The sequence below is a fragment of the Lactuca virosa genome, chromosome 9 (assembly GCF_052849685.1).
Source record: "Lactuca virosa cultivar CGN04683 chromosome 9, Lactuca_virosa_CGN04683_v6, whole genome shotgun sequence".
NCBI lineage: Eukaryota > Viridiplantae > Streptophyta > Magnoliopsida > Asterales > Asteraceae > Lactuca > Lactuca virosa.
Genome location: NC_136434.1, coordinates 97,774,141 through 97,801,540, shown reverse-complemented (window position 1 = coordinate 97,801,540; position 27,400 = coordinate 97,774,141). Strand labels below are relative to the sequence as shown.

Below are 27,400 nucleotides of genomic sequence, written 5' to 3'. Positions count from 1 at the left end.
TGTAGGATTAGCATACACGAGTGTTGTAGGGTTGGTTGAAATTTCATGGATGAGTTATGTGTAGTCAGTCGATCAGTTGAGGAATGTCTAGCCTTTCTCTAGGAAGTGAGAATAGGATGTATGTTTATTCTAGTGAGTGTTGCTAGGGGTTTTGTGATGATCTTCGAGACAAATACGTGTAGGTGTGGAAGGTAGTATGGGCCCGTACTACTGGAAGCACAGGACCCGTACGCGTGGCAGGGAAATCACAACCCTAGGGTTTTGTAGGATTTGTTACCTATGGTATGATATGCGTGTTATCTGACGTCTCCCTGGTTTATTTTCTATATGATGGTTACGAGGTGATTTGAGTCAGGATCCGGATCAGGTGGCCGGAATGGGCCATGATTGACTGAGGATCGGGTTAGGGAGATCCTTCATGAGGAAGTTGTTTCTATCGTCTGGGAGCAGATACCAAATTTGTTTGTGTCTATCAAGACCACTATGATGGAGTTCTTTGATGATCGTTATGCTACACTTTCTGAGACTGTTACTGTCGCAGCTACCGCAACCATGGTTACTGCGGGGATTGGCGATGGGAGGGCTTTCCAGTATTGGGACATCGATAATACGAAGCCCCCGGTGTTTGACAGGGTCCAGGATTCGCTCATTGCCATGAGCTGGCTGTCAGATATTGGGGGATGTTTCTTTACCTGCTCTTGCCCATCTGACCAGAAGGTCAAGTACGCTCTGAAACTTCTTCGGTCTGGAGAGAAGGATTGGTGGAGGCTGGTTACTAGTTCATACACACTAGAGCAGCGAGCTGCCGTATCATGGGAGCATATCTCTAAGACGTTTCGCTCGAGATATGTTCCATTGGTGGAGCAGGAGAGGCTATCCCAAGAGTACTTGGATCGGAGGCAGGAGACCGAGTCGGTGACGGAGATCACCAAGATGTGTACAGAGAGAGAGATATGTTTTGTCCTGAGTTTGCTGCTTCTGAGCAAGCTTAGATGAATCGGTACTTGAGCATGCTCAAGACGGAAATCCTTTAATTTGTGTCTACACAACGCTATGGATCATTGGTGGAGTTGCAGGAAGCCGCTAGGCGGCGTGAGATTGAGATGGAACTCCAGGTGAAGGAGCAAAGGCAGTCCCCGACGTAGTCGCAACATGTGCCAAAGTGGTTCAAGGTCGCTGATGTTAGATTTGGGAGTCATACGGGACGCACTTGTGGGAAGTGAGGCAAGGTTCATAATGCAGCTTGTCGATCTTCTTCTGGATGCCACAAATGTGGAAGATAGGGCCAAATTGCGAGGGACTGCCGACAGGAGGCTCCAGTACCCAACATCAGGATTTTCTATCACTGTGATCAGTTGAGCCATATAAAGGCCCAATACCCCGTGCTTGCTTCTAGACCGGCGCAGGTTCCAACTTTGGCTACTTTGAGGATCACTAATGGGAGCCAGGGCAAGGCGAAGCCCCCGATGGCTTGAGGTCGCGCTTTTCAGCTCACTGCGAGGAGGCCCGAGCAGCACCAGACATTGTGACTGGTATGTTTCTATTTATTGTTTTGTCGATTATTTTATGGAATGCTTATGTTTATATTTTTGATAGGAAAGTTCTTAGTGAACTCTTTTCCTGCTCTTGTGTTATTTTACTCGGACGCGAGTTGGTCTTTTGTGTCCTGATCTTTTAGTGGGGATTTTGGTATTCCACTCTATGAGTTGGAGTGTCCGTTGCGGGTTTCTAACACAGGGTTCCGAAATCTATTGTATATCAGGGTTGCGTATTAGAGATCTTCGGGGTGCCCTGTTGAAAGATCTAGTATGCTCAAGAGTCATATTAAATTGATATTGCTAAATAACATATGATACTAATGGGTCACACTAACAACAACTTGATACAATTGATTATTTATTAGAAATTGATTTTAATAAATATTCAATAAAACTCTTATAATTAAATTGGAAATTATTTATTTCATGGAAATAATAAATTCCATTAGCAAGTAACCTAATGTATATCATATGGTATGATTTATAAGTCATGTACAAACTTTTGGACTAGTTAAATCCTTTTGTCTTTTTCCTAAAAGACAAGGTTTATATTTTATAAAAGAGTTTATAAAAGTTTGACTTTCTTTCTTCTTCTTTATGCAATTTTCGAGATATGCATAAAAAGAAGAAGTGTATGACTTGTCTAATCCTGCTTTAAAGGCATGGGAGACATGCTTACGACAATGGGGACAAGTTTGCTTAAAGTGCTAAGGACTAATGGTTAATACCTTCACTTTTTGCATATAAAATATGAGGCTTGCATTCTTGAAAGAGTGTTCATTCCTTCTTCTCTTCTACATGGACAAGAGCTCTCTAGGAGACTCTCCCTCTCTTCTTTGCTTTGAGTTATTGAAGATTACTTGCATATATTTTGCTCTCTTGAATTTTATATTGGTTATGAACTTCAAGCTTGAGGGTTTAAGAGTTTTGGACTAGCATCTACATCAAGTTGAGTCATTGTTGGTGTCTCAAAGGTTCCACATTCTTCATCAACTTCCAAGCCTCCCAAGAGGACCCAAAGAATTACAAAGGTTGTTATTTCTTCACCTCTTCTTTGGTTGGTGTTTAAATCTTTTATAACTTGCAAGAAGATCCTTGGTGGGTATAAAATGTTTATGTTATTTCAAACATTAAAGTCTTCCGTTGCCATATCTTTCAAGTTTATGAAACTAATTTTGATCTAAAACCCAACAATTGGTATCAAAGCCATCTTGCAAGTTTGGTTATATTTTTGATTTTTGGAAATCTTAGTTTTTGGAGAATATGAATAACTTGTTTTTGTATAAAAATAAGTTCATACATATTTTCTATGACAACTTTTTTATTTTATGGGACAAAAGTTTCATGCATCTTTTGTCATTTAAAGTTGTCTAAGAAAAACAAAGGTTGTTTGATGTGTATATTGATGTATATGATGTGCATAAACTAGCCAATGATCAATGTGTTGTTATGTTGTTGTGTTGGTTCTTTTTGTTTGAAAATGGTTGTAATAATTTATTTATTCATATGGTATGTAATAATTAAATAGATTAGCTTTTCTTGGTTATTTTTGTAAAATAATAGATTAGTTTTTAGAAATAATTTATTTGTACAAAAATATAACAAGAAATGAAGTTTGAACCATTTTTTGAAGACAAAAGGAAAACTTTCGAATTCAACATGTGCTAGGCAGAACATGACACTTTCTGAAAAGTGTCATGAATGCTACACATGTGCTGAAAAGGTGCTAAACAGAAAGATGACACTTTCTGAAAAGTGTCATAAAAGCTGCAAATTTTCCTTTAAAGAAGCCTTTCAAATCTTTTGCAAGCAATGGGTGTTTACTCAAGTGGGAGCTTCTACAACAACATTACAATAAGTTTTTGGTCCCCTTATATGTCCCTTTAGGAATGGACTTGGCACTTTTGTGTTGGCTCAAAAAATGTCATTAGTTGATTATGTTTATACACATATCTTTTTATGCATTATTTTGTGTGGTTGATAAAATTAGTTTTTCACATGCTAAAATAATTTTGGACAAAATAAACTTCACATGGAGTTTGTGTTTTTCAAAATTGGTCATAAGATGTAACAACTTATTATATTTAGAAACCCCCCCCCCCCCCCCCCCGTTTTATAAAATCATTTATAACGACAAATTTTGAAATACTCCATTATAAGTTTTAAAATGATGATTTTTGTAACTTATACAAACTATAAAATATATATGTAATAAAATGAAGTTTTATTAAAGATATAAAAGGTTCAAATGCATTCAAACTTAATACCGGTTATTAAAATTGAATTGCGTCAAATTATATAAAAACTAACTTTTTATATAGAACCTTTAAAAGTGATTTTCTTTTGAAAATTGATATCATGGTTTATTATATGCATGTAATAACCATAATATCATATGTTTTTAAACTAGAATTATAAAACATATATAAAGACCCTTATTTTACAAACCTCAAATCTATGCAATCCTTTTGAAAAACACCCACATGTCTCTTGTATGCACTAGTGGGATAAATGATACTTAACCGCTTAGTGTTATATTTTGATGGCCGGGGTGTATTCGCGATTTCTATAACCAAGTTATAGGCCGATTACACAAGCTTTTCAAATTAGACGATTTGATCGGAAGTCTTTTGTGATAAAAGATACCTACGCAAGAGAGTTTTGAGGCATAGATGGGATTAAACATGTCTAATTAAATTTGTTATTAGCGATCCCATAAATCTAGAAATTATATAGCAAGATATAATTGATAATCGATATCTCCCGGGTTGAATTCAAATGGATGGGATAAAGGATACCTAACCATTTATTTGTTTTGCAACTTGGATCCTAGACTTTGATAATTAATGTTTTTGGAAACTAAAAGGGTATTAATTTTCAAAGATTAAATAAGAATTTTGTTAAAAATTTTGTAGTTAAGTAATCCATTCTCATTATCATGTATTGTCATTTTCTTTAATGACTTAATGAAACAATAACATTCAATAGATACAGCTTTAATGAATGAGTTCATGTCTTAAGAGACACTCTCGTAAGAGATATCAAATTGTATACACTTAAATGTCCTAGTCCTAAACTATTTGCTTTAAGTAATTAAACCTGAACATGATACCTAGTAAAGACATCACTGGGATGCTTCAGATGTTTCTAACATCAAGCTAGGAATAGTTATTCATGACTTCTAGAAAGTATTGGATAATTTAAACATGTATATATGATGATATAACAGGTCAAGAAATATTCCAATAAATTCAGTGATTATTTAAAGCTAGTTTAAACATTAGAATAATGCAAGGCTAAAAGAATCACCTTATGTGATCCAGGAGGCCCATGTTTTATGGACTGAACACCTTTAAGCCCAAGAAATCTACTAAAGCCCACATAGATGGATCTTGTTTCTTTTGTGAAGAAACTAGACACTGGAAGAGGATTTACTCCTCTTATTTAGAAAGAAAGTCTGGAAGAGACTAGTATTTCTTGTATCTACTAGATAGAACTCATACTTTTCATATAACACTTAGGTACTTGGTACTTAAATGTTAATATAATATTTGTAAATGGCTTTCAAATATTTATTGAAGAGTAACCAAGTTGAGCACAATCAAGTTGGAACTACACTCTAGGAGTTTAGTTTATTATTTATGCTTAGAACATAAATTACTTGTAATGTAAAACAACATTTGTTTTGGAACAAAGTGTGTTTTAATTTAGCATGTCTAAATTTATGTCTCAGTTATTTTATTCAAATGTTTGATCAATTACTTAATCATTTTTCATAACGATAATATTCATATTCTGAATGATTAACTTCTATTTATGAGACTAGATCTCTTAATAGAGTTGTGAAGTAGATATCAACATTTCATAAATAAAATTAAGTTCCATATGCAAGCACTTTTGACTTAAACTTTTTTTAAGTCAAACTCATCTCTGACATTATTATCCTTATTATATAAATGACATTCACATATTCCAACTTCAAGAAATGGATATTTAAAGGCAAATAATGTAGTTTATTTGACATATGTGAACCTTATTTATATGTAAAGAATTCTTTATAATATTTTCACTAAGGTGTAGAGAAAATAATTAAGGAACTATACACTTTGGTGTATGGCTTCGTTTCTAATGAATGTCTGAGATTAAGCACAAAATACCAAATCAACTTTACGAACAACTATAGTAGTTTTAATTATATTTTACGTGGTAAAGCATAATTGTGAAATCTTTGTTGAAGATTTCAAACGTTGAGATACAAACCGGTAAGAACCATCCAAGGCCTTAATGATAATAAATGATGAATTAAATCTTACTTGGTATGATTTGCTTTCTAATCGGTAGAAATATCCTCCTTTAATATTTTTGGGATAATACTTCAATCACTATTAATTGTATCTTGATACAAATACCAACTAATAAGTAGATTAAAAATTTTATAAGATTAAGTATGGAAAGGCTTCATCCTTATCTTACTTAATGTTTTATGGATTTGAAGTCGATGCTGGACTAAAGCTTCTAAACCTAAAATCTACTAAATACATATTTGTATAATACTCTAAATGTGGCTTAGATTGTAATATGCAAACCCACCAAGAATAGGTCCTCTTATTCTTGTGAAAGCTAAGTTAGTAGAAAGCAAGCTTCTAATGACAAAGCAAGTGGGAGGTACATGGAACTTGAAGCAGCTCAAGAACCATAACCTTATGTAGTAATAGTTGGCACTAGTTTTAACAAGGATTGTTAAAATTGAATAATAGTTATTCACAAACACAAATTGTTCGTAATAATTGTAGAATTCATCTATGACTTGAGAAATGTGGAATCCCTCATTGATGAGATTTTATTGATGGTTTTTGGAAAATCCATCAAATACCAAGATGTTATGTCAGATCTTGAATCTGATAAATGACTTAGAGTCATGAACATGAGATGACATCCATGTATGAGAATCAAGTATGTGTTTGATTAAAATTTGTCCCTTAGCAAGGCTAGAAGGAGAAAATAATTCTTTTAGAAAGAATAAGTTACATGGATAACCATACACATTTAAATCAAGACTTGTAGTAAAAGGATTTTCTCATACTCATGTCATTGAATATGGTCTTCATCATACTCATGACATTGACTATGATCAAACCTTTTTCAGAGGTAGCTATGATTAGATCAACAAGGATATTATTTGCTATAAATTCATATTCTTAATATGAGATATAGTAAATAGATTTCAAGAAAGACCGCTTTTCTTAATAGACATCTACTGGAAGATATCTATATAGATTAGCCTGGAGGTTTTCTTGATCCATGTTATCCTAACAAAATGTGTAGAGCTTGAGATCCACTTTTGGATATAAAGCAAACATCTCAATGTTACAATCATCATTTTATGTAAAACCACAAGGTATGTTTTTATATCAAAATGAATGGAACATATGTGTTTACTAAGAAGTAGTGGGAGCATAGTGAAGTACCTAATCTTAAATGAATGAGACATACTTAATCATTTGAAATCACATTCTGACTAAGCAAGGTCATTTTCACCCTGACTCAGAAAGTGTTTCTAAAATGAAAGACTTGGGAAGAAGAAGATACATTCTTGGAATGTAAAATCTATAAGGGATAGATAAAATGAATGTTAAAAGTTTCATGTCCTTATACATATATTGGCAATATCTTGAAAGGGATCAAGACACAAGATTCTTTTGGAGAATTCTTGGCATTGTCATATGACACCATTTTTAGCTAGCCTCAAAAGTAAATAACTCATAGTCTTGAACTAAATAAAATGATTTATATTCTATTTTCTTGGAAAATGAATTCGTTATTTACGCCATATTATGCATATGACATGGTATTTGATCATGCTGTAAGCATGTCATACAATATTAATTGAATGCATGGTTAAGTCACTGGATGACTAAGAGAGAGCATTCTAAGAGTACTTTAGAAGAACTAAGAGAATGTATATGAGACAATCAGTTTAGAAAGGATCTTTATGGAAAGAGCTACACAAGATGTTAATTTCTAAACATATATATATATATGAATTATAATTGGATTTTTTACTTCATTATGGAATGAAAAGTAAGTTTTATTGGAATGAGGTCCAAGCAAAACATAATGACACAATCCACTACAAAATAAGAATACACTACTTTAGAAGTTGAATTCAAATATGATTGGATGAATGGATCATTGAAAAACTATGTTGATTTCTGCCATTCAAGGATCACATAGAAATCTTTGTAACTTCGAGAGTATACTAAATCAAGCTAAGAGACTCTATGTCACGGAAGAAAACCAATCATATTCTCCAAGATATTTAACTATACTTAGAGTAAAGTTAAGTATGGAGATGATAGTTTTCACAGAATTCACACAAATTAAATTTCGTCAGATCCATTGATAAAGTCATTCTTTTGAGCTAAGTATGAATGGTCACACTTCAGCTATAAGACTTTATTATTCTAGAAATGGGTTTTTGAAATTGATTTAGTATTTGGATATTGGAACATTATAACAACAACTATTAGATAATGTTATGATATATTAGGATATAGTCATCACATTAATACTTGTTGTGTTCTATATTAACATGTTTAATCCATGAATAATGTTATTATTCTAAAGGTTCATAGTCGATTATAATTGTGGGAGCAATTATGAAGTAAGACTAATATGAATTGGATTGGTTGACTCTCACTAGATGAAAGTAGGCAAGTGGTTGTAACCAAGTTTCATAGGTACTTGTCAGAGAACTAGTATTGAACTGACCTGCATCAAGATCATCTCATGGATCGCTATCGTGAATGATACTTGATTAAAAGGTACTATCTTTGTATCCTTAACACCTGAGATATATAGTGGGACTTAAGTGTAGGGAGTACTATGCTTTGATAATGGTCAAATGATGTTCCTTAACCGGGTAATTATAAAAGCCATTTTCAGGTATGGTGTGAACTATACAAAAGTCTTATGTAGTCAAGATGGGATTTGTTCCTCTTATGTGTTGAGAGTTAGACATCTAAGGCGCCTTACCAAAAGTTGAACATCTAATGAGATTGATCGCGATCCAAATCTCATATTCAACATGATGTCTGTAGCAAAGGGATAACTGATAAACTTCCTTATACACCAATTGTAGCATTGAGCTTTTTAGGAATTGGGCGTTGATAGAATGGCACAAACAGTCGTATGGTCTTAGGGGCAGTGAAATGTTGCTACACGTTCACCACTGTCTATATAAGTCTAATATGAGTCTTGCGCAAGTGGGAGATTGAAAGATCTAGTATGCTCAAGAATCATATTAAAGTGATATTGCTAAATAACATATGATACTAATGGGTCACACTAACAAAAACTTGATACAATTGATTATTTATTAGAAATTGATTTTAATAAATATTCAATAAAACTCTTATAATTAAATTGGAAATTATTTATTTCATGGAAATAATAAATTCCATTAGCAAGTAACCTAATGTATATCATATGGTATGATTTATAAGCCATGTACAAACTTTTGGACTAGTTAAATCCTTTTGTCTTTTCCCTAAAAGACAAGGTTTATATTTTATAAAAGAGTTTATAAAATTTTGACTTTCTTTCTTCTTCTTTATGTAATTTTCGAGATATGCATCAAAAGAAGAAGTGTATGACTTGTCTAATTATGCTTTAAAGGCATGGGATACATGCTTATGACAATGGGGACAAGTTTGCTTAAAGTGGTAAGGACTAATGGTTAATACCTTCACTTTTCGCATATAAATATGAGGCTTCCATTCTTGAAAGAGTGCTCATTCCTTCTTCTCTTCTGCATGGCCAAGAGCTCTCTAGGAGACTCTCCCTCTCTTCTTTGCTTTGAGTTATTGAAGATTACTTGCATATATTTTGCTCTCTTGAATTTTATATTGGTTATGAACTTCAATCTTGAGGGTTTATGAGTTTTGGACTAGCATCTACATCAAGTTGAGTCATTGTTGATGTCTCAAAGGTTCCACATTCTTCATCAACTTCGAAGCCTCCCAAGAGGACCCAAAGAACTACAAAGGTTGTTATTTCTTCACCTCTTCTTTGGTTGGTGTTTAAATCGTTCTATAACTTGCAAGAAGATCCTTGGTGGGTATAAAATGTTTATGTTATTTCAAAAATTAAAGTCTTCTGTTGCCATATCTTTCAAGTTTATAAAACTAATTTTGATCTAAAACCCAACACTTATTCGATTGATTTGATCCCTATTCCCATGGGGGATGTATGCGTGTAAGTGGGTATGGATTTGCTGAGCAGGTTTGGTGCCATGATCGATTGTGAGGGCCAGTGAGCAGTGGTTCGAACCCCAAGTAGGGGAGAACTGATTATCTATGGAGAGGGCACCAGGGTTGGTTCAGGGTTTTTTTCAGCAGCCAGGGCTCGATAGTATATTCAACATGGATGTGTGGGTTATCTGGCTTATGTGGTTGATACTCGGGTCGGGGAGCAGACTTCGGTTTCAGAATTGCTAGTTTTTAGAGAGTTTATTGATGTGTTCCTGGAGGATTTACCCAGTGTGCCTCCCGAGAGGCAGGTTGAGTTCAGGATAGATCTAGTGCCAAGTGTGGCCCTGATTACCAAGGCATCGTACCGCTTGGCACCGCCCGAGATGCAGGAGCTGTCCTCTTAGCTTCATAACCTGTTAGGAAAGCAGTTCATCAGACTGAACAGTTCACCTTGGGGAGCGCCGATATTTTTCGTCAAGAAGAATGATGGTTTACACCGGATCTGCATTGATTACCGGGAGTTGCACAAGTTAACAGTGAAGAACCGTTATCCCCTTCCGCGGATTGATGACCTTTTTGATCAGTTGAAGGGTGCATCTTGGTTCTCTAAGATCGACTTGAGGTCGGGTTATCATCAGGTGAGAGTGAGAGAGGAGGACGTGGAGAAGACCGCGTTCCAGACTCGTTATGGGCATTACGAGTTCGTGGTGATGCCATTTGGGCTCAACAATGTGCATGTAGTATTTGTGGATTTTATGAATCGAGTGTGCAGGCTGATGCTCGACCAATCTGTTATTATGTTTATTGATGATATCTTGGTGTCTTCCAAGACTAGAGAGCAACACGAGGAGCACTTCCGAGAGCTTCTGAGAGTACTGAAACGGGAACAGTTGTATACCAAGTTCTCGAAGTGTGAGTTTTGGTTACGAGAGGTCCAGTTCTTGGGAAATCTCGTCAACCAGGATGGGATTTTGGTTGATTCGGCCAAGATCGAGGCCGTAATGTAGTGGGAGGTTCCGAGATCTCCCTTAGAGATCAGGAGCTTCTTTTGTTTTGTGGGATACTATCGGAGATTTATTTAGGATTTCTCCAAGATCGCAGTACCCCTCACTCGTCTGACGAGGAAGGGAGTGGATTTCCGGTGGGGCCCTGAGCAGTAGGTTGCTTTTGAGACGTTGTGACAAAGGTTATGTGAGGCCCCGATGTTGACCCTTCCAAAGGGCATTGAGGATTTCGTGGTACTCTGTGATGTATCCATCACTGGTGCGGGGGCAGTCCTTATGCAAAGGGGACTAGTGATTGCTTATGCTTCGCGACAGTTGAAACCGCACGAGGCGCGATATCCTACTCATGACCTGGAGTTGGGGGCAGTGATGTTTGCCCTCAAGATTTGGAGACATTATCTTTATGGGGTCCGTTGTACTGTACACACAGATCACAAGTGTTTGAGATATCTTATGGACCAGCTAAACCTGAACATGAGGCAACGCAGGTGGCTTGACGTGGTCAAGGATTATGATTGTGAAATCCTTTACCATCTAGGTAAAGCGAATGTGGTAGTGGATGCATTGAGCCGTAAGTAGGCTGGGTCTTCGGTTGGAGGGATATGTATGAGGATATCCATCGATTCTCCATTTTTGGGTTTGATTAGAGAGGCTCAGGAAGAGGGAGTTCAGAAGGAGAAATAGAAACAAGAGAGGATCAGGGGCGAGCTCGACAGGTTTGTCACTGATAGTCAAGGTTTGTTGACCCAATGTGGTCTGGTTTGGGTTCCAGTTTCTGGTGGGATTAGGCAGATAGTTCTAGAGGAGGCTCATAAGTCTCGCTTTTCAATACACCCGAGAGCCACCAAGATGTATCAGGATTTGAGATTAAGTTACTAGTATGTCGAGAGGTGCTTAACCGGTAGGATGGTCAAGGTCGAGCATCAGAGGCCGCATGGGAAGTTGCAGCCTTTGTAGGTTCCCATGTGGAAGTGGGAACAAATCACCATGGATTTTATCACTATGTATCCAAAGATGACCAAAGGTTTTGATGATATATGGGTCATCGTGGATCGATTGACCAAGAGTTCCCACTTTTTGGCCATTCGGGAGAGATCTTCGACCGAAAAGTAGGTCGATGTGTATGTTCGGGAGATTGTTGCTCGTCATGGGGTTCCGGTCTCTATTGTTTTAGACCGAGATGTTCGGTTCACTTCACGATTCTGGCAGAAGTTCCACGAGGAACTGGGCACGAGACTACATTTCAGCACGAATTATCACCCACATACCGACAGTCAGAGTGAGGGGACCATCCAGACCCTTGAGGATATGTTGCGGGCATGTGTCATTGATTTTGGTGGGAGTTGGGATCCCTACCTACCTCTTGTGGAGTTCTTCTACAACAACAATTATCACTCCAGCATTGTTGCCCCACCTTTTGAGCTCTTGTATGGTCGTAGATATCATACCCCGGTATGTTGGGGAGAGGTTGGTCATAGGGTCATAGGAATGACCAAAGTAGTCCTTCAGACCATGGAGCTTATTCAGCAGATTAGGTAAAGACTGCAGACTGCTCAAAGTCGACAGAAGAGCTATGCCGACCGGCGTCGATCAAAGATGGAGTTTCAGGTCGGCGATATGGTGCTCCTGAAGGTCTCTCCCTGGAAGGGTGTGATACGCTTCAGGAAGAGGAAGAAATTGAGTCCCCGATATATTGGACCTTTCCATGTGATCGCCAGGGTAGGCAGGGTCGCTTGACGGTTGGATTTGCCGAGTGAGCTCAGTCAGATCAAAAACAATTTCCATATATCTCAGTTGTGGAAGTGTGTGTTGGACAGCAAGATAATGGTTCATTTGGATGATATTCAGGTCGGTGAGCACCTGAATTATATTAAGAGACCGATGGCTATTTTGGAAAGAAATATGAAGGTCCTGCGTAACAAGGAGATACCTTTGGTAAAGGTTCAGTGGCAACATCGGAGAGGTTCCGAGTGGACCTGGGAGCCGGAGGCTGAGATACGGGAGCATTATCCTGGGTTATTCCTCGTAGCCGACTTTGAGGAAGAAGTCTAGTTCAAGTGGGGGAGAATTGTAACATCCCAATGATGATGTACTTCTAATTTTGACCCTATAATTGAATAAATTTCATATTGGTCCCTAAGGTGTTGTTTGTTTTTTTGTAAAAAACCTCTTCAGATGTCTTATTGTTGTGCGGCGCAGCACGCACGCAACACTTTTCATCTCGCAGTTGTTTGTTTTTTAGAAGTCTTCAAAGTAAAAAATCTTTGCGCGTGTTCTGCTTGGCGCAACACTTGTACTGTCTCTCCAACCTCTTCTTCTTCTTTTTTCTTGCTGAAATCTTGATTATATGTTGCTGAAATCTTATTTTACCTTTTTTTCGTTTTTTTTGTTTATTCTTGTTGATTTTTTTTCGTTTTTTTATATTAAAATTTTTTGCTAAAATATCTTTATTTTTTGTTGAAATATCGTTATTGTTTGCTGAAATATCATAAATTATTGCTGAAATGTCATACATTATTAAATTTTCGGTATTAAAAAACTATTTTCGATTTATAAAATCAGCTTATTTTAATTTTTTAATATCTGCAGCAGCATGCAGATGTTAAAAAAACAAACACGCTTCTTATTACAGTCTGCAGCCATTTGGTCCACCTCTTCTACTGCAGAGGGTTGTAGAAGTGGTCCACAGACTTCATGATTTTTTACTTCAAAAAAACAAACAACGCCTAAGTAAAAGAAAGAGTGCAAAAGGGCCCATAGTGACATTTAGGTAATTTCAGACTTTGGGGAGTACACTGAGCATATTAGGGCGCGCCTTAGTACGCTAGTCATACACCTCGTACGCAGGACATACGTGAGGATCATGAAAACCCTAAATTTTAGGGTTTGGCTCATATTTAAACCTCCTTATAGCCTCACATCTCATTCTTATTCATCCTCCTTCTGTGAAATCGATCCCCCAAGCAAACCCTAAGAGAAAGAGAGCATTTTGGAGCCTTTGGAGTGATTAGAAGTGTGATTGTAGAAGACGAGAGTGGTGTGGAGAGCTTGGAGTATGGGAAGCACTTTCGATCTGAAGTTTTCTCCTTGTTTGCAACCTCCAGGAGGTATAAAGCTTGCAAATTTACCACTCCATCTTGTAGATCTAGACATTTCACTCTTTTAAGTCACTTTTTGTCCCAAAATGGTGATTCTTGAGCATGACATTTTCTTGACCCATTAAGCCGTCCTTTCAGACCTTAGGAAAAGTCTTGAGTCATAAAAATGAGGTCTTAATGGTTGGTTTTTCTCCATACGTTCTTTAGAAGGTCTTAATGTATTAAGATGTTGAGTTAAGCACTTAATGGACATGCAAAGTCATAAAGTTGGAAACTTTATGACTCTTGAGGATGATTTGGCCTTGGATCTGAAAGTTGGATGTAAGAGCTTAAGGCATTATGCTCTTAATGAAGTTTTGAGAAGTCTGGGTGTACGCCCTGCGTAACCTGAGTATGCAGTGTGTACGTGGTCAACTCTCCCGTCTGCGGTCAAGATTTGAGTACGCCCCGTGTACTCGGCTGGTTTGACTCAGTTGACTTGTTGATTTTGACCAGTTTGACTTTGACTTTGACCAAGTGACCAAGGGGTATTTTGAATGGTGTTTGAGAATTGGTCATTTTGATGAATAGGTGACAGTTAGAGCTGAGATTCTGAGTCGGGACCTGGTCAGCTACTGTTCAGACTGTGAGGTGAGTTTTCCTCACCGGAATTTCAGGTCGAAGACACCAAGGCTGGCCCATTGGATTGATATCCTGGTTTACCGTATGTTGCTATGTTGTAGTGGTTTGTTAGATCTGTATCCTAGTTTATAGGATGTTGCTATGCGGTAGTGATCTGTAGATCTGCCTGTTTGTCTGTTGGTTGATTATATGTTTATCTATTATGTATATGTCGACATATTTTGAGTTGTGGTTGAGGATTTACTGCTTTATGTGTGAGCTAACAGACCGGGGGCATTCCAACCCGATGGATGATTGGGACCGAGGGTATTCCATCCCGAGGATGATTGGACCCGTTGTATATTGACATTCCAACATAGGGTATTCCATTCCGAAGATGACTAGACCCGAAGCTTGGCTGGGCCTGGGGTATTCCAACCCAATGGTTGATTGGACCCGACATGTTGTTGTATATGTTATATGTTTGTGTGATGATACTTTGGGGGAACTCACTAAGCTTTGGCTTACGGTTTTAGTTTGTTGTTTCAGGTACTTCTGATGATCGCGAGAAGACGAATGTGTGACCGTACACATCCTATGTTTTATGGCTTTATGGTTTTGGGATACTCTGATATTGATAAACTATTTGGAAACAATGATTTTGTAAACCTTTTATGACTATGAGTTGTTTTAAAAAGTTTAAATTTATTGTGATTTTTGAGTCGTTACACACGGTAGATTTTTATCTACTATAAAAATCAAAACTCTTTAATACTAAATCCGATTTTTACGAAGTTTATATTTTTTGGAATCATTGTAACATTTATATTCTAAAAATGTAAACCTGGTCTGACGGTGACTCGATTTTTCGTGCACTACTTAAATGTTGACGTAATTAAGGACGAAATTAAATATATTTACTTATATATGTCGAATGGTTACATGGTTGCCCTATTACATTTTTTTGCTTGTCGTTAAGTTATAACGGCGTTTAATGAAGTGTTTTTTGGGTTGTCACATATTTGGACTATGAGTGACAAGATATAGTGATTTTCTTATCTACGATTAAGACAATAAATCAAGCACATAATATGATTATTAATTCTCTCTAACACAGTCAAAATTACTAATTATTACCACCTAAACCTGAGATTTGTTCCGTCTCTAGATCTAACAATTCAATGATCATAAAAAGCAGATAACAAGTTAATCCAATTGGAGTGATCATCAAACTACACATAACTTGAAGATAATTGATAAAAATTAGAACTTTAACATGCTAGGTTGTTGATCTATCAAACACAAGTAAAAACCAACATAATTTAATCCATAAAAATTGAAATCAACACATAGTTATTAGGTTCATCTATGCTAAAAGAAAGTTAGGGTGTTTTAGCCCATAACTAAATCTTAAAAAGAAAACATAAACATAGAGTTAAATGGATTAAATAAGATTAACTCAAGCAAACCAAATGATTTATATTGCTCTTTGCCTCTAGATCTCTCCAAAACTTGTTCTTCAATCAATCTCTGCTTTCTTCGGATTTCTAAGAAGGTTTTGGTCTCCTTTTATCGTAGGTAATCACAACACATTCTCAAATTCTGACCTAATATTCATATAAATAAGTTTCCAAAATAAATTTGTCACGTCGTGGTAGATACCACGACGTGGGAAACATTTTTTTACCTAGGCTCCAAGAAGTCTATGCAGATCATCGGTGAAGCTTCTATGATGAACACATCACTACGTCGTGGTGATGTGTAACAAAAACAAACAGTAGGGACTTTCCGAGTTAAAAAAACAAGTTATGGACCAAACGCGCAAATTATCCTAAACCATAGGGACCATTCATGTAATTTACTCCAAAAATTATTTTAATACATCACATCAAAACTTTGTAGCTTAAGACAAACTAAAAAAACCCTCTAAACCATCATGGACCTTTTCCTAGTTAATTATTATGGTGCATTGTATTGTGTGGATACCACAAGCAAAAGTCAAAACCTTATATTCGTTGACCATGAAGAAGGTCAAACAATTTTACGTGGTGGATGCCTTAGAGGTTTCAAAACCATGCACATTGACAAATAAAAAATATGAAGGATCAATACAATCAATTAGTTAATTTCAAATCGCCTCAAACTTTCAACATTGTATTATTGTAAATTATTATGACGTACACCTACCCAAAACAAATACAGTCACAGATTTTTTTGACTGTTTCTTTTTTACATCACATTTAAAGATGAATTGCGTCGTAAAACTTCTTCAACTCTATAGTTTTATAAACAAAAAAAATCAATGAATTCAAGAATCATATATATATATATATATATATATATATATATATATATTTCACCCCTTAGTTTTAAAGCCCGTGTTCTGCCCCTAGTTTACAATGATGAATGTATAATCATTTTCAGTTCCACCCTTGTAAATGTATAAAAAAATTCAGCTTGAAGATTTAAGAAAATACTGACAAAACGTGTAATCAGTTTTTTATAATCAAATTCAAAGTTTAGGATTTATTCAATATGTTTACATCATAGAAGTATTAATATATAGAAATATTTTTTATGACAAATTATTCTGCAGAAAATTTCAAGTATATATAAATAGGCAAGCACCATGCAAAGGAAAAAAACATCTCAATCCACCACTTTCTAGCTATTTCTCAAATTAAAAGATCGAACTCAATGGCAAACAATCTCATATCCACTTCCACAGCCGCCTCCACCTTCATAATCCTCCTTCTCTCCCTCCTCCTCGCCGGAAAATCCCAGACTTTCTCAACCAGCTTGCGACGGACAGCGCTGCCACGTGGAAAGCAAAACCTAACCCACCTCCATTTTTTCTACCACAACGTGGTTGGTGGCCCAAATGCAACCGCCATTCGGGTGGCTGCAGCCCCAATTACCAACACTTCCGCCACCGGATTTGGGGCAGTGATCATGGTGGACAACCTCTTGACGGTGGGGCCGGAACCTAACTCTACTCGGGTGGGAAGAGCTCAAGGGATGTATGCATCTGCGGATTTGAATAATATGAGCTTTATGATGGTTCACAACTATGTGTTTGATGAAGAAAGGTATAATGGTAGCACTTTGAGTATATTGGGTCGGAACCCTCTTAATTCGCCGGTAAGAGAGTTCCCGGTGATTGGAGGGAGTGGTGTTTTCCGATTTGCTCGAGGGTATGCTAAAGCTCAGACTTATTTTCTAAATGCGACCAATCGAGATGCCATTGTCGAGTACAATATTTATGTCCTTCATTATTGATATTAACTTTTCATTCTTGCTTATTGATGTTCTTATTTCTGGTTTTCGGTTCATGATTTATATTCTATATTTATGAGCATACATTTGTGTATTTGTTTATGATGAACTAGACGAATTCAGCGAAGATTAAAAATATATTGTTAAAAGAGAGTTCCCGGTGATTGGAGGGAGTGGTTTTCCGATTTGCTCGAGGGTATGCTAAAGCTCGGACTTATTTTCTAAATGCGACCAATCGAGATGCCATTGTCGAGTACAATATTTATGTCCTTCATTATTGATATTAACTTTTCATTCTTGCTTATTGATGTTCTTATATCTGGTTTTCGGTTCATGATTTATATTCTATATTTATGAGCATACATTTGTGTATTTGTTTATGATGAATTAGTTATTTCTCTTATATCATAATAGTGTCTCTATATTTTTTAGTAACAGTATTATTCTTTCACATTAATTATTATTCAAACATTATCTTACGTTAATACTAGTAGTAACCAAGGTTGTCAAGATCGTGATCCTACCTAGGATCGTTTTTGGGTTTGCAAGATCGGGATCGTAAGATTGGGATCGAGATCCTAAGATCCCACAAAATAAAATATAATTTTAATTTATAATATTTAATCATGAAAAAATATTTGAGACATTTAATTTTTCATTCAAAAGTTATAAAAACTTCAAAATATTAGTCATAAGTCACAATAAAAAATAATAAAGTGGTAAAAAAAATTCATTTGCAAAAAAAAAAAAAAAAAAAAAATCAAGGGAAGGTAGAATCGGATCGGATCTCGATCCTACGATCTTACGATCCTACCTGCGATCCTTCCCCAAATACGATCCTTTTACGATCCGGATCGTTTTTCATACTTAGGATCGTAGGATCGTACGATCCTACGATCAGGATCGCGATTCTGATAACCATGGTAGTAACCACGGATAAAAAGAATATATATATATATATATATATATATATATATATATATATATATATATATATATATATATATATATTAAACCCCCCACTAGCATTCTACTTTTGAAAATTGTCATTTATAATATTATACAGTAATTATACGAATCGTCTATCGTCCAAGTGCCAAAATTCACGTTCAAATCCTTATTTTCAAAAATTAACTCGAACCGTCCCTCGTTTGGTTAAAAGTTGCACACTTCATCCATTGTTAGTTTAAATTTACATGTTTAATCCCCTACGAGACATGAAATGACTACAATGTTGTTTTCATTTTTATTTTTCATTTATTTTTAACATTTCTGATTATTTTTAATTATTGAAAAATATTTTAATTAAAACTGTGGATCCATCCAATGCGATTATTACGCACAATCAACATGAATATGCTTTTTTTCTTCAATTGAAATTAAAGGCGTAAAAATTTATCATTTCTCCACAAATGAATACATGGAATCACAAATGAATATGTTTTGTTCTCGCGTTCTCAACCTTTTTGGTGTTCTCATTTGATCCTACTCCTCTATATATATATATATATATATATATATATATATATATATATATATATATATATATATATATATATATATATATTCCTCTTTTGTTGAATATTTAACCACCAGCACAACCATCGGAAAATGGTGCACCACCGGAAATGTGTACACCCACTCCTTATCTTCCTCTCCCAATATGTTCTTCTCCATAAATCCAAAATAAAAACTCAATAATTTGAAACCTGTAACCCAAATGATTCTAGAAACTGAAAATTGTTTCGGAAATCTCAAAATCGTTCCAGAAATCAAAAATGGTGGTGGATCCTTTTGAAAACCTAAAATATACACATCAGTTTCTCTCCCTCTGATCTCACCTGATTTTTTCTCTTTACCCTTCATTGCTATCTGTTTCCTCGTTCTTCTTCCTAATCAAACACAAAACACAAACACAGCTTGTGTGTGTCTGCTAATGCGATATAAAAAGAGGGAGAGAGAGAGAGAGAGAGAGAGAGAGAGAGAGAGAGAAAGAGAAAGAGCAACATGATGTCGTCATCGCCACGTGCGTTAGGGTTTTGAGAAATCGTGAGGAGATATGTGGTTTTAGATCGAGAACTTTTTGGGTTTCATGAAGGATTTGAATTTAGGGGTTTTGGATCAAGCATCACCACCACCGGTAATCTCTTCTTTCGTTGTGTGTCGCCACCACACTTGGAGTTCGAAGGTGGTTTTAGGAGGAGGTTATACATAGAGGGAAATAGGTTGTACACATAGAGGAGGGTCGTCAATGGAGACGATTTGTGTTTGATCTGAACCTGGTTCTACAATCTGAATCTCCCTCTTCTCCGATGGACTTGTGACCTGGTCCAGTGAGGATACGCACTGAAGAAGAAATGGGGGGAGGAAGATGATCTGTTTTAAGGGTTTAGAGCCTTTCTATTTTTAAAGGAAATAAATTATTATTTTTATAATAAAAATCAATAAATAATTAATAAATAACAATTAAATGGAAAATAAATTTTAAAGAAATAAATAAGGGCAAAATTGTCTTTTTATGTTCGGTTGGATGAAGCGTGCAACTTTTAACCAAACGAGGGACGGTCCGAGTTAATTTTTGAAAATAGGGAATGAACGTGCATTTTGACACGTGGACACTAGTACAAAACTGCGCTATGGCTTCGGTTTTTGAAAACTGGGTGGTCTCGGTTATCATTTTTCTCATCACTAAAGGAGTAAAGGTCATAAAATAATTCACATGATTGTTTCCATGACAGTTTACTAAAAACGAGTCACCATTGTATATCAGACTTCACACATTCACGTTGGTTTCACATAAAAAAAGTGACGATTAGTGTGACGGCCTAAAATGGTGAGAAAATGTCCTCTTTACTAACGGGTTTTGTTATTTTATATGTGTCTTTACCTTGTACCGGTATTAAGCGAGACATATGGTGTTGAAGTTTCATTTTAAGTGATTAAATCTTATATTGAAGTTTCTAACATGAAAAAAACATGTGACAAGTCGTGCAACGGTGGGCAAATGTCATCTATTATAACTGGTTTTTTATTTGATATGTACTTTAATGGGCTTAGTGAAATCCAACTATCCAAATCCAGTAAACCGGTCCAAACTATCCAAGTCAAATAAACCGGTTCAAACATTTTTTAATGTATTTATCACATCGTTCAGCTAGATTTTTTAAGAAACCGTCCGTTTCGATCCGGTCTAAAAAATAACATAAAATTGGTTGTTGGTTGAACCGCTCTCGTCCCAGGTTCTTGGTTCGAATCGGTTTTAAAAATATTTGACATAATATCATAATTTGCCACTACAAGTTGTAAAATATCAACCTTACTATAAATATTTTTTGGTCATTCAAATTATTCATCACATTATATTTATATTGTTCTTCCCATGCACCTAATGTTCTAAATAAATATGATCAACTCCACACGCGTAGGAAGGAAAAGAAAGGATCGTACTAGCTAGGAAGAATTTGTCAAACTAATATTTTAACACAGGTAAATCTTAACAAAAATCTAAAAATAACAAACCAATTATTAATAAAAAAAAATATTGGGTATACAACAACAGACCCCAATATACTGATGTATATACTGAAAATTAACATAAAAAAACTAACCTAAAAATATTTACAATACTTATAAAAGATAAAAGAATAGTATCAGGTTTTGTCCTACAACTAGTGTATCTTCACAACTTCTTTTTACCCTTACAGACCGACCGAAAGTAATCATTATGGGATTCAGCAACCATATCAAGTTTATCTACAGGTGGCATTATATATTTATCTATGTGTGGTAAAACTATTATACAATATTCCTCATCATCACTTTCATATGCATCTTTATAACTTTTTGGAAGTGTCATGATTACAATTGACTTTTTATGTAACATCCCAAAAATTTAAATAAAATTTTCAATTTTAAATTCATTTCAATCATACGGTAATCATATAAAAACAGTCAAGAGTATATCATAATAACATATTATCAGAGTACAAAATCCTAAAATCACGTGTTACGGAAAATCATAGGTGGATGTGGTGCGATCAGACCGGACCCTTCCCCTTCGAACCAGAAGTACCTGAAACATAAACTGAAAACCGTACGCACAAAGCTTAGTGAGTTCCCCCAAAATACTCCATACCATACATATATAACAGTTAAGCATATATTGGTGCTTTCAAACCCTTCGGTCTCTATCAACCGGTATCGGATCTATTTCACCCCTACCACTACCACATAATATCATATCAACAGAGTCATAGAGACATCAAGAGGATACAGGCATAACAGACAACTGTCACGAAGACAATCCTCATACTATAAACATAATCTAGTGGGTCGGCATTGGTGCCTTCGACCCACGGATACAGTGAAGGAAACTCACCTCAGACTGAAGATATCAAATCACAGTTGGGCTGCTGACTCGCGAAATCCACTCACTAGATCACAATTATAAAATCCTAATTAGAAATTAGGTCAATAATCTAACCCGAGAGTCTAAACCCTAAATCCTAGTTTTAAGGGAAAAATTACACAATCCTTGCCTTATTGGGCCTAACCCACCGAGGCCCACATACAATTAGTCCCAAGGCCCAAAAGATATGCCATGACAAAAATGGGTCCATGTGACAACCCGAACATTTTTCCGTTTCCATTTACCAATTTCCGTTAATAAAATTTGAATTTTATTAAGTTCCCGTCAAACTTCTTGGTTTAGAAAATCATCTAGTTTTATAATTAAATTTTTATATATGAGTCGGGACCAAAACTTCGCGAAATTTAGAGTTATCATTCGATCAAAACATCGGTTTCCGGCCTAAGTGAGTTTACGGTCGTAAACCCGTGTACGGCCGTACACTCGTTTACGGCCAGCATCGGGTGTACCCCACCACCGACCACGAAGACCCCTATAAATACGAGACCCTACACTCATTTACACTTTTCTGGCCGAACACTCTCTCCTTCTCTCTCTAAACTCTTGACCGTACACCCAAAAAACACCCTTATCCTTCCGAAAATCATCGAGAATCACCATTGGGAGTCATTTCGGAGCATCTAGAACACGTTTTACATCGAATCCAGCATCCTCGTTCTTGAGTGTATGGACGTACACCCTTCAAATCTGCAAATCTTCATCGACCGCACACCAGTTCACGGCCGTACAACCTTCAAAGGCCGTACACCCTTAGAGAGGCAGTTCACGGCCGTAAACTCTCTTCACGGCCGTAAACCCCATTCACGGTCGTACACACTTCCTAAGTGGTGCATTAGACTGAAAACCCACTTTCCTCGATTCAATCAAGTCCCGGTAACATTCCTTAACCGAAAGCAAGTTTTTTTCTAACACTTTACCTAACGAAATCGCTAATTTAGATACATATATGTATTTAATTGTTATTAGGATTCCGTTAAGTGCCACACACTACAACTCGAGGGTCTTCATTTCATTCCGTTGATTTGACGCTTGTACACGACTAACAGTGAGTTCATACCCCTACGCTTTTATGATTTTTAATGTTTTCACGGGGGAAATACAAGCCAAACACAAATGATTCTATGAACCAAAACAAAAGGTTTTTAAGGGGTTTAAAACTTATGCAATTGATACAGTCAAACGATTACCACGTTTTAAAAAATATTTAGATATTTTATCCCTTTTGTATTATGTTGAGCATAAGGGACACTCTTACCTTGGAAACACAATCGCATAATTTTTAGAACAATTTACAAACCAAGTACATAACATTTCAAGCAAACTATAATGGGTATAGTTTGGGGAATTTAATACACAGCTTTTACCGACTCAGATTACATACATGGGTAACATATAAACTATGACAGATTTAGTTTATGATATATACTACTACAAGAGTACAACATTTAATAATTATTTAAGTATAATTATTACCTTATACAGTATACAACGGATTCAAATACAATAGAACAACACAGAACCACAGGTAAACTAGTTAATACAGGATTGTGAGACAACACTTCGATTGTACTCTTTGGGGTACAGGTTGAATCTTATCATAGTATAACCAGAGTCTCCTGGAGGGAGAGCGTGAGATTTTTGAATAGATCTATTTGGGACTGACAATCCCACACCTGAACTGCTAGCTACAGTTAGGCAGGCATGCCTGGGGTGACAAATGTCATTTAACCGACACTTGAAGAACGTCGTAAAGGTCACTAGGTCATATCAAGCATGCTTATACGACTCACAATAGTATAAAATAAACATTTGTTTATGGGATTTCATTCTTCATCAGTTTTATTTTAAGTAATGAAACTACTATACATACTGGTGGTAGCCATGGTTTTCAACAGAATATACTATTCATACTGGTGGTAGCCAGGGTTTTCAAACAAATCATACTATACATACTGGTGGTAGCCAGGGTTTTCATACAGATTATGCTATACATATTGGTAGTAACTAGACATGCAAACTAACGTTTTTCCCATACTACAACAGGATACAGTAACAAACATTCATAGTTAATTCTATAATTACTTAGTTTAGGCGGCAGGGCCACGTATGGAGAATATTCGATAGACTGTGGAATGTGTGGTTTCCGCCTCATTTCCTGTTCCTTGTTTGGTTGTGGGCTTAGGGCAGATACACATAATCAATTGTCTGTTCGATATTAGTTTATACATGGCTAGCATGAACTAAGTGGTTATAGATGGAACTGATATTATCACATTTTTACTAAAGAAAATATTGGATTTTCTTGGAAACATACGGACATTTTTACAGAGTCATCAACAGGTTTTCATTACCAAAACATCGCTTATGAACTCGCCAGCTTTATGTTGATACTCTTTCAAAACTGCTTGTATTCTCAGGAAATCAGTAGACAGGTACCTTCTGGAGTTTTGAGAAGACGGAGCATATAGAGTCACGTCTTTTTCTTTTGATTATACTTTTGTTGTATAAAAACAAGAATCAAACAGATGTAAATACCTTTTTATATGTGCATTCAATGTAATGGTTGTGTTTACTATGATTACTATGATGCAATTGTTGTGATACTACATATGACGTCATCCACCCCTGAACGTTTCCGCCGTTCCGGTTTGGGGGTGTGACAGCTTGGTATCAGATCTCTTTTTTATAGTGAACTAAGTATACCGAACCTTACATGGTATACAACTATAAACACTAAGGGGCCGAAGTGCTCTGAACTAAAAGTATACTTTTAAAATATAAGTATTTTATAAGAAGTATACAAAACAATATCATGAGTAGAACAAAACAAAAGTATTTGGATGTTGGACACTGTGGTTAAACCTGGATAGTTATGTAATCATGTCTGAGATCAATATAACCTGATCAACTATATTTATTTGAGACATGACCAAAATGTGTCTGGGAGTGATCATGGTGTTGCAACAAGCCTAAAACTTACCAAGCTATATACATCAAGATATTGATAGAACAGAGCATACAATTTAAAATACTATAGGAGTATTTTAGCTAGAGCCGAATACAGTATAGAGATTCATTCCAAGTGTTGCTACTTATTTCTTCCAAGCGATAGTTTACTTGCATTGGTAACCATTCTCTGTTTATCACTTAGTAGAACACTTTATCTATCAGGTTGAGATATATCTTGTTTCATATCTCTTGATTTAAGATCTAGGGGACTTACCATCCTCTTCTTCCTGATTATTTTTAGAAAAAGATGCCTCCCAGAAAGAGACCCATCAGGAAGAACAACGACCCTCCGCCGCCACCACCTCCTCAGTTCGATCCTGCCATGTTCCAGGAAGCAGTTACAGCCGCCGTGACTGCAGCGATGGCGCAAATAAACCCCGGTGGGGCTAGCAGATCTGGAGGTGGTACTCATCCCCAAAATCTCGGCGATCAGGGACATCAAAATGAATGTTCCTATAAGGATTTCATGAATGCAAAACCAAAACCCTTCGACGGCAATGGAGGAGTCATTGCCTTAACCCGATGGTTCGAGAAGGTCGAATCCATCTTCGAGATTTGCGCTTGTTCCGAGGCAAACAAGATGAAGTTCGCCGCCTGCACCTTCACCGACAGAGCATTGACCTGGTGGAATGGTCGAGTCAAATCCCTAACCCTGCCGGTAGCGCATGTCATGGGTTGGGAAAGCTTAAAAGAACTCATGCTTGCCGAGTACTGCCCAAGGGGCGAAATGAGAAGTTAGAGCACGAGCTCTGGAACCTGAAGATGAAGGGTTCCGACATTGCCCTTACACAGCTAGATTCTATGATCTGGCTCTTCTATGTCCGGGAATGGTCACCCCGGAAAGCAAGAAGATAGAAAGATACATTTGGGGTTGACGCGCCCAACTAAAGGGAATGTCTTGGCTGCTAAGCCTTCTACATTTGACATCGCCAAGTGCCTAGAGCAGACCCTGATAGATCATGGGGTTGATCTTGATGAAGTGACAGTCGCTCCCGAACCACCAAAGGCAAGTGGTGGGAAGTGGTTGACCCTGATAGAACTCACATGCATAGTCATCTCAACTAGAATGACACAGAAAAACAAGAATATGTCAACACGATAGGTTACAAACCTCAAGTCGTGTGCTAGTGTAAAACAATAGGTTTACTCTTGATTAGTTCTTGAACTTTTCAAGATCATTTAGACTCCCACTGACCTCTTGACCTATACGACTCTCTTTTCAAGAACCATTCCTTGACAAACAAATATTGAAGAGTTAGTGCGGGTTCTCATCAAGACAAACATTTCACAAAATTGGTCTTAGTTGGTCTTTTTCTTATCCATGACATTACAACTTACCAATTTCAAATGTGCAGGAATAAGAAGACATTTTCTATTCCACATTTGATGAGTGTTTTATAAACCTTCTTAAGATGTGTCACTCAATGCACAATCTTGGAGTACGACTCTAAGACTTGATTTTGGAACGAAGTATGATTCACCTTTTGATTTAACCATTTCAACAATTTCTGATTCCTCTTCTTAGCCATACTAGTGCGCTAAGGTGTACTTAGAGGATCAATTGTGACACGGTTTCATAATCACTAAGTTAATCATAAAACATGATACTTAAGTACTCTCCCTTCTTTTCAGATTGGAGAAACTTCTATCTTTCCGCCTAATTGATTCTTCTTATTCATTCTGCTATACATTGGAACTTTTTCAATGATTCAGAATTACACTTAATCTTATAAGCATAACCATATTTACTAAACTTTTAGCAAAGCATGACGAATATTCTTATCATTCTTTGTGATGGACTTGACCTAGTGCACAACAATGCGTACTAGATCTCATAGTCCTTCACTTGACTCACATACTTATGTGAACAAGGAATTAGTCTTAATTTCCCAAATACGAAGGTTCCCATTCATCATACAATACAAGTCGCATGATTCCAAGTTTCTGTCCAATTGAAACTTGGGTGATGAGAATCTTCCTTATTTGTAAATTTTTGACACTACCACAAATAACATAACTAAGAATCACATCCTTTTCAATATTGCTTTCAGTAGAAACATACAAACACCAATCTTCACAAATGCCATTGCAAGGATATATAAATAAGACAAAAAAAATTATTTTATTTATAAAAGTGCGGAAAAAATTGTCCTTACAATGCAATTATAAATGAAAGCTATGTTACTAAACATTT

The 27,400-nt window shown here is 36.3% G+C and overlaps 1 pseudogene; it reads left to right on the top strand.

The window, feature by feature from the left end:
* Nucleotides 1–17,142: 17,142 nt before the first annotated feature.
* On the top strand, nt 17,143–18,085 carry LOC145140812 (dirigent protein 21 pseudogene; annotated as a pseudogene).
* Nucleotides 18,086–27,400: the final 9,315 nt, after the last annotated feature.